General features: G+C 40.2%; 1 pseudogene; it reads right to left on the bottom strand.

Moving 5' to 3' along the window:
- Window positions 1-1,080: 1,080 nt before the first annotated feature.
- Window positions 1,081-3,870, bottom strand: LOC110742551 (annotated as a pseudogene).
- Between the last annotated feature and the right edge of the window lie 8,315 nt (window positions 3,871-12,185).

Below are 12,185 nucleotides of genomic sequence, written 5' to 3'. Positions count from 1 at the left end.
TAAAGCCGGCTTTTTTATTTTATTTTATTTCTCCTGTCTATCTTGTAGGCATGTTAAGAATGGATTGCTGGCTCATAAATGTAGCTGATTATTTGGCTGGTTATGTAGCAGTTGCTATTTTGGACTCCTTCTGAGTTTCTGGCTTTCTGGTGGGAAGTTTAATAGCTCATTAAATGGTATACCCTCTCATTTTTATGAAGCCTCACTTACTGCTGTTTTAATATGTGCCAAGAAATTTGAAGACGTACCCTCATTTGAACAAATAATACTGGATAAAGAGCCATGCTCAGCCCAGAACACAGTAAAGATTTTAATAACGTAAATTTGAGTTCATAGTGAGTATTGAAACAGAGCTATATAGTTTCCAAACTTACATCAGATCTCATTTAATCTTCACAAGGTAGAAAAGTATTCATTCATTACAAAATACTTCCTACAAAGTGCCAGGCGTTGTGTTCAATGTTGGGTCTGCAATTCTAGATAACATCATTTCCCTATTTTTAAATGAGGAACTTGGTTTCAGCAAGATCAAGTGACTCGGCCAAGGTCACAGGAGTGAGCCGAAGACCCAGTTCCTCTGATTCAAATCCCATGTTCATCTCCACAAAATAAGCATATAGCTGAAAGGAGCTTTAGAGGCCGCATCAATGTTTTTACTTTATATATGAGAAAAATAAGCATTCGGCCCAAGTTTACACATGTGTACTGTGTATACACGTGTACACATAGTGAAATGGGAATGGGAACTCAAGTCCCACAAGACTTAGTGTATTGTCTTACACAAAAGGATACTTTAAGATTAACTTATTGTATGTTTTTAGGTCATCTCTGAAATCCTCTTTCTTCTCTGAAGTACATGCTCCAAAATTTCTTCTTCAAGTACATCCCCTCAGGGCACCTTAGAATATAAGAGAAACATACTGACTAAATTTGTCTCTATGTTGACCTCAGGCACTTTAGTCAGTGTTGAAACTTCTTTTTATTTTTTTAAGATAAGTCTTTATTTACTGGTTTTGAGAAAAAAAAAAAAAAGCTGGCTAAGTTTGTTGCTTTTTGGTGATCAATGAGACCAAACTCCATATCCTTGTCCAACTCTCAATTCCTCCTTGGTTCAAACTTGGCTGTGGCTGTGGCCACAGTAGGAGCAGCAGTGATAGTGGAGGTCACAGGGGCAGCAGCCACAAGGCAGATGGATCAGCCAAGAAGGTCTTTGTACCCATTGGTGATAAAACGGGGTACTGATGCAACAGCTGGGTAACCAATCTGCAAACACAGGCACCATGCAGACACCCTGGAAGTGAGGATGCAGAGTGTCCCCTGTGATGTCAAGCACTTCAGGGATGTAGATGCTGCCATTGTCAGACACTTGCTTGATGATCCACCCAAGGAATAGCGAGAGATGTTCAGCAGTATGGCTTCACTGGCTCCCACTTTGTCTCCAGTCTCAATGAGCTGCACATCCCTTAGGATTTCAACGATGCCCCTGGAGATTTTAATGGTGATGCATAATGCCTGGACGAAGGGAGTCTTCTCTGGCCCCAGCATGGTGTTCTGGGCACAGAGACTTCACATGGGGCAATGGCACCAGCATTGGTGGTAGCTGGCACCTTACTGGCCAGCAATTTGTCCCTGAACTCAGAACATAATGAACATGACCCAACTGACGGCTCCAGTTGGTCCATCAGCTAAGATTTTTGCCTCTTTCCTGTCTGCAGCCATAGTCAACTTCTCAAAATGCAAATTGTGTTCATGGTTTCCCACTGCATTTGGAAGAAAATGCTGAGTCTGGTCCTGCAGGGTGCTTCAACGTGAGCTTCTTTGCCTGCTTGTCCAGCCTCATCTTGTTCCACTCCCTCTCTCCCTCGTTACCATCTGGCCATACTGGTCTGCTTTTAGTTCTGGAATGTGTCAAGTTCTTTCCTGCCTTAGCACATGCTGTGCTTTCCTTTGTACTGGTCTTCCCATCTCTTTACTTAGCAAACTCCTCCTTATCCTTCAGAGTCTCAGGAGAAATGTCCCTTCCTCAGAGAGGCGCTCTCTAATTCTATTCTCAGCCAGGTTTCTCTTTTTTCTTCCTTACAGCCCATCTACATTTCAGGACAGTTATATAAATTTGTCATCACATATTTATTTGTGTAATTGGCTATTTAATGAGCTCCAATGGAAGAAGGGACTATATCTATTGTTTTCACCACTTTGCCTGGAATGTGGTAGTGGCTTAAAAAATATTTATTGGATGTATACCTTAATGGCATCCAGTGAGTCCTTTAAAAATCTAGTCATTAACGTGTCTGTTCTGGCCTATGTTTAGATCTCTGGAAAGCCAATGCTTGTCTTGTTTATCTTTGCTATTCCCACAATACCTCATGTGGTCCCTAACGAAACGCGAGTGTTTAGTAGTGTTTTTAGAAGAATCATCCTATGAAGGAATACAATTCAATATTATTGCTGATCCCTAGGAACAGATCATCAACAGAGGCTGTAAGCATCCTCAATCCAACTAGAAAAGTTCTCTACCTTCCTGCCCGCCTGCCTTGTTAAACAGGCTAACGTGCCTTTACAGCTTTGTTGAGTTTCCACTTGTTTAAAGCTGTGTTGGTGAATGTTATTTTATTGCAGGTATCATTAGTTGAGAAAAGCTCTTACTAGCCCCTTCACAGAAGTCTTGAAAAATATCGGCAGCCTAACTGATGATGCCATCCATAGAGACTGGATAGATAAAGACATTTAAATTAAACATAAATCAAGGAGGAAAAGGTAATAAAAGTCACCTTCTGGCCACCAGTAATCATCTTTCTGGCCACTAGCCTTTATCCTCTGGAGAATAGCTTCGCTACTGCAGTTCTAAAATCTAGAAATATAAACGAATTGTTGGTAGGAAGAGTGGTAATATCCTGAAGGAATTGGTATCGTTTTTGTACCGGGGATCCTACCTGCTTTCCCAATCATCCCTCTGCAAAAGGAGCTTGAGGAAGTAGTGCATACAATGGATAGAAGCTGAAGGAATCAAAATACCAATGGACTATTAGGTAGATTTGTGACTGCTACACTACTGGAGGATGGCACTCTCTGGCAAGCTGAGCTGAAGTGTCCTCCCATAGGTCTGTCTTTGGGTGTAGGCCATGGACCAGCAACATCTGTATCACCTGAGAACTTGTTAGAAATGCAGAATCTGTGGCTTCCAAACCTACTGAGTCAGAATCTCTATTTTAACAAAACCCCTCAGTGATTGTATGCACGTTTATTTTGGAAGCAAGATAAAGAAGAGAGAGGAGCGGAGTGAGAGGTACAGTCAACTGTTACGTCTAATGAATCCTATGCACCACCCTCTGCCTCCTAGTCAGTATCCTTTAGAAAGAGACAATGATAATGGCAGAACTTTAAGGTATTTTATCTTCCCATGTGGTATACCCCATGTCATGAGAGTCAAGCAAAGTCCCAGGTCCTGACTGACTCAGAGAGGAAGACTTTCAAAAGAATTTCATAAACTCCAAAGTGATAACAAGTAACAAACTTGCTCTCACTAATTTCAGCCAAAAACTGTAAATAGCCACCATTCCTAAGACAGAATGGCTGGAGGTAGAGAACTGAAAAAGTTTAACTTTTAATATGTCAAAAGATCGAAGAATAAACTCTTTGGTAACCTATAATAAAAACAACAATATAAATTCCTAGACAAGAAAAAAGTTTATTTTGTCTATACCTATAGCCTTGCTTACAGTGGTCTGGAACTGGGTTTCTGGGCTGAAGATACGAATGACAGAGAAAATAAAACTTAGTTATCTGGGAGGAAAAGAAAAACAAGAAAATTCACCTTGCCATTGTCTGACTATTACATGGAATCTAGTTTTGAAGACTTGAGATGAATATTAGGGAAAGAACTGTAGATTTAGAATCTGTTTTATTTTATTCATTCAAAGTCTATTTTAACATTGAACTTCAAGAGTTTCAATGCTATACCTCAATACCATATGTATAACCTCTTAATTCACAGAGACCACATACAATAGTAAATTTTCTGTAAAGTATTCCAGAATCTGACCAATAATATTAGTATTCCCTTTTTCTTGGGAAGAGTAACAGAGTGATAAAGAGAGGTGACAATTTCTGTATGAAATGCAGCCTCATGCAGGCAGGCTTAAAAGGGAAAATGAGTCTCAAAGGGCATTTCAGAGAGGCATGTGTGCATGGAAAAGAAGAATTACATGTGAGACTGAGGCTCTAGGAGAGTGTCTGTTGACTTCAGACCTCTGAGAAATTTTTCAGAGTCCTCAGAAGAGCTTTAACTCTGTTCCCCAAGCAGAGGAGAAAATAGTGTCTTTTAAATATATTTTCATAAAGTAGCATCCATTATTATTATTGTTATCATTATTATTATTACTGCTGCTATTATTTTTATGTGTGTGTGAGATGCAGTCTTGCTCTGTCGCCAGGCTGGAATGCAATGGCACAATCTTGGCTCACTGCAACCTCTGCTTCCCAGGTTCAAGTGATTCTCTTGCCTCAGTCTCTCGAGTATCTGGGACTACAGGTGCACGCCACCATGCCAGCTAATTTTTGTATTTTTAGTAGAGATGGGGTTTCACCATGGCCAGGATGGTCTTGATCTCCTGACCTCATGATCCAACTGCCTCAGTCTTCCAAAGTGCTGGGATTACAGGCGTGAGCCACTGCACCCGGCCTCTTTATTATTTTTAATGTATTTTTTCTCCCACTACAGTGAGGAGCTACCCAGTAGAGATTCCCACCAATACGCACACACACACACAAAGAATCCTTCCACATAGATACGTAAATTTCCGTTGTCCTAATTAGCATAGTTTCATCTTCTATTAAGGTTTTTGAGTCAGTATCTTAAATGCTGACTTGGAGCCTTAAGGAGTAGTACAAACATTGAACACGGAGTTGTTTTTCCTCAAATTCAACTGTGAAATATTTAAATCCTGGAAAAAAAAGAAAAAAAAAAAGAGAACTTTTGTGAATTTTAATCTCGTGGTATTACTAGCATATGGGCAACTTCAGAAATAAGACAATGACTTGTTTCAAAAGAAATCTGATTTCTGATAGACTTAAATATCCTCTGCCCACACTATCCCAGTTGTCTGCTAGGCTGATTGGTCAGTCCATACTGGGGTTTATGGGATTAAGATTGTTTAAACAAAAGCTCTGAGGTTTTTTTTTTTTTATTTTTTAAAAACTTGTTTTTAAGCTATGCTTATATAATGATCAGACATATGTGTCCTTATATGATTTTAAGAATTACCCTCCAAAGTAGGCAGGGAAAATACAATTGATTTTGTTTACAGATGAGGAAATTGAGGCTCAGTGTAGTTAAGTGATGTGCCCAGAGTAGTATATCAGGAACTATAATCCAGGCCTCCTGACTCTTACACCTATTATTCAGTTTTATAATACAAAATTGCCTCATCTGCTTCTAGGAAAAGAGCATTTCTCTGAATTCCATATCATGTATTGATGTTCCATTGTCCTGATGAATAGCCTCTAACTTTGCTCCGTCAATACTAATCTCCTTCTTTTACTATAAGCAGTTAAAAGTAGCCATGCAGCAGCCTGAATGTTTTCCTGCCTAGATATTTCTTCCACCAAATATTCTTATTCCTCATTGTTAAATTCTGCCTTCCATAAAGCCCTAGGGCATGGACACAGTGCAGCTAAGTTCTTTACAACAGAATAACAAGGATGGCCTTTAGTCCAGTTTCCAATGTCTTGATCTTCATTTCCATCTAAGAATTCATCAAAATGGCCTTTACTGTTCATATTTCTATCAACATTCTGGTCACACAAATTAAGTAATCTCTAAGAAGTTTCAGACTTTTCCAAGTCTATCCTTCTGAGTCCTCACCAGAATCACTCTGAACATTCTGTTTATGAAAATTCAGGCTTTTTCTAGCTTGTTCTTCCAAAGTCTTTCAGCCTCTACCAATTACCTAGTTCCCAAGCTACTTCTACATTTTCAAGTATCTGCTATACCAACAACCATACTTCTTAGTAACAATTTTCTGTCTTAGTCATTTTCTGTTGCTATGACAGAATACTTGAGACTGGGTAATTTATAATGAACAGAAATTTATTTGACTCATGATTCTGGAGACTGGGAAATCCAAAAGCATGGCACTAGCATCTGTGAGGGCCTTCTTGCTGCGTCATAACATGGCATAGGGCATCACATGGTGAGAAAGCAAGTGAGTGCAGGTCAGTTTAAGTGACCTCTTTTTATAAAGTCAACAGTCCTATCATGACAGCCCTAACCTAAAGCCTTTGTCTAGTCCTAATTACCTCTAAAAGACTCCACAACCAATCAACATATGAGTGTGGGGATTATGTTTTCTTTTTTCTTTCTTTTTTTTTTTTTTTTTTTTTTTTGTTGAGGCAGAATTTCACGGATCTCGGCTCACTGCAACCTCTGCCTCCCGGGTTCAAGCGATTCTCATTCCTCAGTAGCTGGGATTCTCCTTCCTCCTGAGTAGCTGGGATTACAGGTGCCCACCACCATGCTCAGCTAATTTTTTGTATTTTTAGTAGAGATGGGGTTTTGCCATGTTGGGCAGGCTGGTCTTGAACTCCTGACCTCAGGTGATCTGCCTGCCTTGGCCTTCCAAAGTGCTGGGATTACAGGTGTGAGCCACCATGCTCGGCCAGGATTATGTTTTCAACACATCAAATTTGAGGTACACATTTAAACCATAGCACCCTCATTTAAATTATTTCAGAATTATTTGGTTTACAGTATATTTGAGTTCTCTTTAGCCACCCATTTGATTGACCAGATTTAAACATTCTCTAATCCAAATATTCATAAAAGCCTATTTAAGGGACATATGGATGTGTACATATCTCAGCCTTTTCTCTCCCCTCTTACCATGACCCCAAGATAGAACACATTCAAGATAGACAAGGCTCTCACTCTGGAGTTCCTTCCCCTGGGGAGTGGTTTGACTTATGGATAATGCTACATTAATGGCACTTTCTGAACCATTGACTTGGTTCCCTATATTTTCCATCCAAGGTAAAGCCAAAGGTGTATCATTGGTTCTTAGGGCCCTACTCTAATGGCTGGTTGTAAAGCCAGAGATGCAGCCACAATCTATTCCAGGGCTTAGAATTTAAGGTATCTCTCCCGACTTCTCTACATTGGAAAAGAACTAGCTTTTCATAAGTCCCTGCCCCAAAGCATTTTATCAGAATCTGAAGGGTTTATCTTTCACTGGATTTTTTTTCCAGCCAGCAGATAATATTAATGCATCAGTTCTTTCATCTTAATTAAGAATACACATTTAATAAATCACAATGATCATCTGGTTCTTTTCTATTGACCAAAACAAAGTTGCAGACTGGTATGTAATATAGAGCTAAGACACAATTGCTACCTCTATATTGCACATTAGCACTATTTTGGTTTATTATTCCAGCTGTCAAAGATAATCACAAACAACTTAAAGAATTACCTCCTACAAATCTTCCACCTATCTGAAGACTAGCATTCCTTTCAGGTTAATTTTCTTTTTTGTAAGTTAGAGATTTTTTTTAAATTATGGTGACTACAGATAAAAGCAATATATTATATTTTTTATTTTTTTTTTTCCATTCCGACTTTTGAAAGTCTCTGCTTTGGGTCTCTGCTTATGTGGTTTTCTAGGTATAAAATCATATTGTTCATGAAGAGATGTAATTTGGCTTCCGTTCTTCCTATTTTGATGCCTTTTATTTCTTTCTCTTGCTTGATTGCTCTGACTGGGATTTCCAGTACTGTGTTGAACAGGAGTGGTGAGAACAGGCATCCTTGTCTTGTTACAGTTCTCAAGGAGAATGCTTCTAGTTTTTGCCCATTCAGTATGCTCTTGACTGTGGATTTATAATAGAAGACTCATTATTTCGAAGTAGTTTCCTTCGATGCCTAATTTGTTGAGGATTTTTAACAAGAAGGGATGTTGAATTTTATCAAAAAGCCCTTCTTGTGTCTATTGAGATGATCATATGATTTTGGTTTTAGTTCTGTTTATGTGATGAATCACATTTATTGATTTACACATGCTGAGCCAAACTTGCATCCCAGTAATAAAACCTACTTGATTGTGTTTGATTAGCTTTTTGATGTGCTGCTGGATTTGGTTTGCTAGTGTTGTGTTGAGGATTTTTGGATCCATGTTCATGAGGGATATTGACCTGAAGTTTTCTATTTTTGTTATGTCCCTGCCAGGTTTTGGTATCAGAATGATACTGGCCTCATAGAATAGAATGAGTTAGAGTGGAGTTCCTCTTTCTCAATTTGTTGGAATAGTTTTAATAGGATTTGTACCAGCTCTTCTTCATACATCTGGTATAATTCAGCGGTGAATCTCTCTGGTCCAGGGCTTTTCCTGGTTGGTAGGCTTTTTATTACTGATTCAATTTCAGAACTCATTATTGATCTCTTCGGCTTTTCAATTTCTTCCTGATTCAATCTTGGGAGGTTGTATGTTTCCAGGAATTTGCCCATCTCTTGTAGGTTTTCTAGTTTGTCGGCATAGAGGTGTTTGTAGTAGTCTCTTAGTAGTTTTTTTATTTCTATGAGGTCAGTAGTAATGTTCCCTTTGTCATTTCTAATTGTGTTTATTTGGATCTTCTCTCTTTTCTTCATTAGTCTAGCTAGCAGCCTATTAGTCCTCTTCTTTCAAAAAACAAACTCTTGGTTTCATTGGTCATTGGTGTCATTTTTTGGCATCTCAATTTCATTCAGTTCAGGTTTGATTTTGCTTATTTCTTTTCTTCTGCTGTCTTTGGGGTTGGTTTGCTCTTGTTTTTCCAGTTCTTCTAGGTGTGCTATTAGGTTGTTAATTTGAGATCTTTCTAATTTTCGATGTGAGCATTTAATGCTATAAACTTTCCTCTTGAGATTGGTTTACATGTGTCTCAGAGATTCTGGTATATTATAGCTTTGTTCTCATTAGTTTCAAATAATTTCTTGATTTCCCCCCAATTTCATTGTTTACACAAAAGTCATTCAGGAGCAGACGGTTTAATTTCCATGTAATTGTATGGTTTTGAGAGATCATCTTAGTATTAATTTCTGTTTTTATTTTGCTGTGGTCCAAGAACGTGTTTCTTATGATTTAGGGTATTTTTTAATTTGTTGAGAATTGTTTTATGGGTGAATGTCTGGTTGATTTTACAATGCATGCCACATGCAGAAGAGAAGAACATATATTGTATAGATGTCTTTTACACCCATTTGGTCAAGTGTCGAGTGTAAGTCCCAAATATATTTATTAGTTTTCTGCTTCCATGATCTGTCTAATACTGTCACTGCAATGTTGAAGTCTCCCACTATTATTGTGTGGTTATCTAAGTCACCTCATAGGTATGTAAGAACTTGTTTTATGAATCTAGGTGATCCAGTGTCTGACTGTATTGTGAAATTCTTATAGTGAGTTATTTAGCTCTATCAAATCAGTTTTGTTGAGCTCTTGTATCATTTTATTGGATTCCTTAGATACCTTGGATTGGGTTTCAACGTTCTCCTGAATCTCAATGATCTTTGTTACTATCCAGATACTGAATTCTATGTCTGTCATTTCAGCCATTTCAGCCTGGTTAAGAACCATTGCTGAAGAGCTAGTGTGATTGTTTGGAGGTCAGACACTCTGGCTTTTTGAGTTGCCAGAGTTCTTGAGCTGGTTCTTTCTCATCTGTGTGGGTTGATGTTCCTTTAATATTTGATGTTGCTGTCCTTTGGATGGCGTTTTTTGCTTTTATATTCTTCAGTGCCCTTGAGGAGTCAACCCAGCTGACTGACTTTGTTCCTGGATTATTTCTGGGGGCCAAGACTCAGCTCAGCACTCCTAGGCTGCGTGCTCTAACCCTGGAGGGCTGGGACCAAGCCTACAGCTTTATTCTCTGGCCCCTTGAGGTTAAGCACCTGCTATGTTGTAGGGGTTGAGGTGTTTCCACTCCACTGGCAACAATGATCTGATGGGATGCTGGCAAAAGCACTTCATTGGGGTGGTAGCAGCAGGGTCCATGCTCATGTGCATGTATGCCGGCAGTAGTGAGGTGGTAGAGACCACATGCATGTGCTCACTCCAGTAGCATTGATGTGGTGGTGTCTGTGTGCATATGCTGGTGGTTACAGTAGTGTGGGAGGGTGTGCACACACCAGAAGATGCGGGGTGGTGGCATCCATATGCACACATATACTGTATACCTGCACTGGCAGGGGCAGAGCAGCAGTGGCAAAGTTCACATGTGCACTGGTGGCAATAGCGTGGTAAGGTCCACACGTGCTATCAAAGCAGTGGGAGGAGGCTGTGGGCAAGTGCACATCCTCTGGGACCCATGTACTGAAACTCTCTGACAGTTAGACGGGGACAACCAGCAAAGAATCTATGGTGGTGGCTGCCAGAAAGTGCATCCAAGGCTGTGCTGCAAGCAGATACAGCCAGGAAGGGACCACAGGAGACGCCTACAAACAGGGGGCTGCTCAGATCAGACTGGTCCTGTCCCACAGGCAAGACCACCCTGCCTTGTCTAGGTCCAAGAGTCAACAAAAGCCAAAGCCACCTATAGGAGCATGGCAAGCCTTGGGGTATGAACATCCCTGGCCATGCTCCACTGTAGCCATTCCCATGCCAAACCTTCTGGGCTCCACACAGGCTAGAGTTCTGTGCTTGCCACCTCTCCAAGCAGCTGTCCCTGTCAGCTCAAATGTTCATGGGGGTCATAGAGTCTCCTGCAGCTAGGATTCTGAAGGTCCATGGTGAGAGTATGCCACTCTTTGCCCATTTAATTCAGTCCTTCCCCAGGAGCCACTGACAGCCAAGAATAAGTCCTGGTGCTCAGCAGCCCTGTGTAGGGTTCCTACCTTACTCCCCCTGCAACTCACGATTTGCGTCCTCCCTCCGTCTATTCTCACTGCCTTCCTTCCGAAGGTCTGCTCAGAGTGTGCCAGTCTTCTCTATCTGGTCTTTTTGTGGGAGATGTTCTTCCTGCCTGCATATAGTTGGCCATCTTGGCTCTTCTCCTAAAGTTTATAAGAGAGTGGATTTTAAGTGTTATGGCCTAGAAACAGGAGGCATGGCATGCCAGACAGGGCATGTAAGGAAACCTCAGGAAGCCTCAGTGTGGTCAGAAGACAGAGCAGCAGAAACAAGGGCCCTTTCAGGTAAATTTTAAAGAGACAGTTCTGGTACTAAGATGCAACAACAGCATTCATTACCAAAATGCATTTTTTTAATTCATGGAATCACTCAATGCATGGCACAAACGGCCATTTTTTCACTCATTTAACAAATCTTTACTGTGTGACTACTCTGTGCCAGGCACTGTTTTAAGATAGATAGATAGCTTTTATATATATATATACACACTCTTCCTTTGGAAGAGTTTATAGTCTAGCTAGAGAGACAGATAAATATATCAATATTCATTGTTAAATTGAAGTAGGAATAAATGACTAAATAAAGCAGTGATTGGAAGCAGGAAGTGTTGGGGAGTGAGGCTGGGAATTGCAATTTTATATATGATGGTCATGGGAGGCCAAATGGAGAAGGAAATGGTGTGAGCAAAGACCGAAAAGACATGCAGATATGTAGGGAGAGAGCAATCCAGGCAGAGAAGTTAGGAAGTGCAAAGTTCCTGAAGCTAGAGAATGCTTGGTGAGTTTTACAAACAAGGAGAGGACGATGAAGTGACTGGGGAAGAATTGGTGTGTTGTAGAACAGTAGTGGACAGATGAGGTCAGAGTGGAGCTCAGGATCATACCATGCAAAGTTCTGACAGGCATCAAAAAGACTTTGAGTTTGTGTCTGGATGAGATGTGAACCACTAAAAGGTTTCAGTGGAGGAATTACATGGTCTGTCTTAATTTTAAGAGAATCACTCTTGCTCCCATGTGTTCAATGTAACAAACACTTATTGAGCATATAGTTAGCATCAGGCTTGATGCCAGGAATTGGGGACACAAAGTTAAACAAAATTTGGCTGCTTCTTTCAGTTCATGGAATCTGCTGCAGCTATTTATACAGGTTGCTGTGAAAATGAGTTCAATGTCTTATTTAATTCAGTGCATGGGCAAGGACCACAGGTTGTGAGTGAGTGAGGCTGTAATTTTATTCCACTGCTGAATACCTCAACCATTCCCATATATTGCCTTCTGTTTGCTTGGTGCCAAACCCATTTTTCACAGGCTC

The sequence above is a fragment of the Papio anubis genome, chromosome 2 (genome assembly GCF_008728515.1).
Source record: "Papio anubis isolate 15944 chromosome 2, Panubis1.0, whole genome shotgun sequence".
Classification (NCBI taxonomy): Eukaryota; Metazoa; Chordata; class Mammalia; order Primates; family Cercopithecidae; genus Papio; species Papio anubis.
The sequence above is the reverse complement of the archived record's forward strand: the minus strand, read 5'-3'. Positions and strand labels throughout refer to the sequence as shown.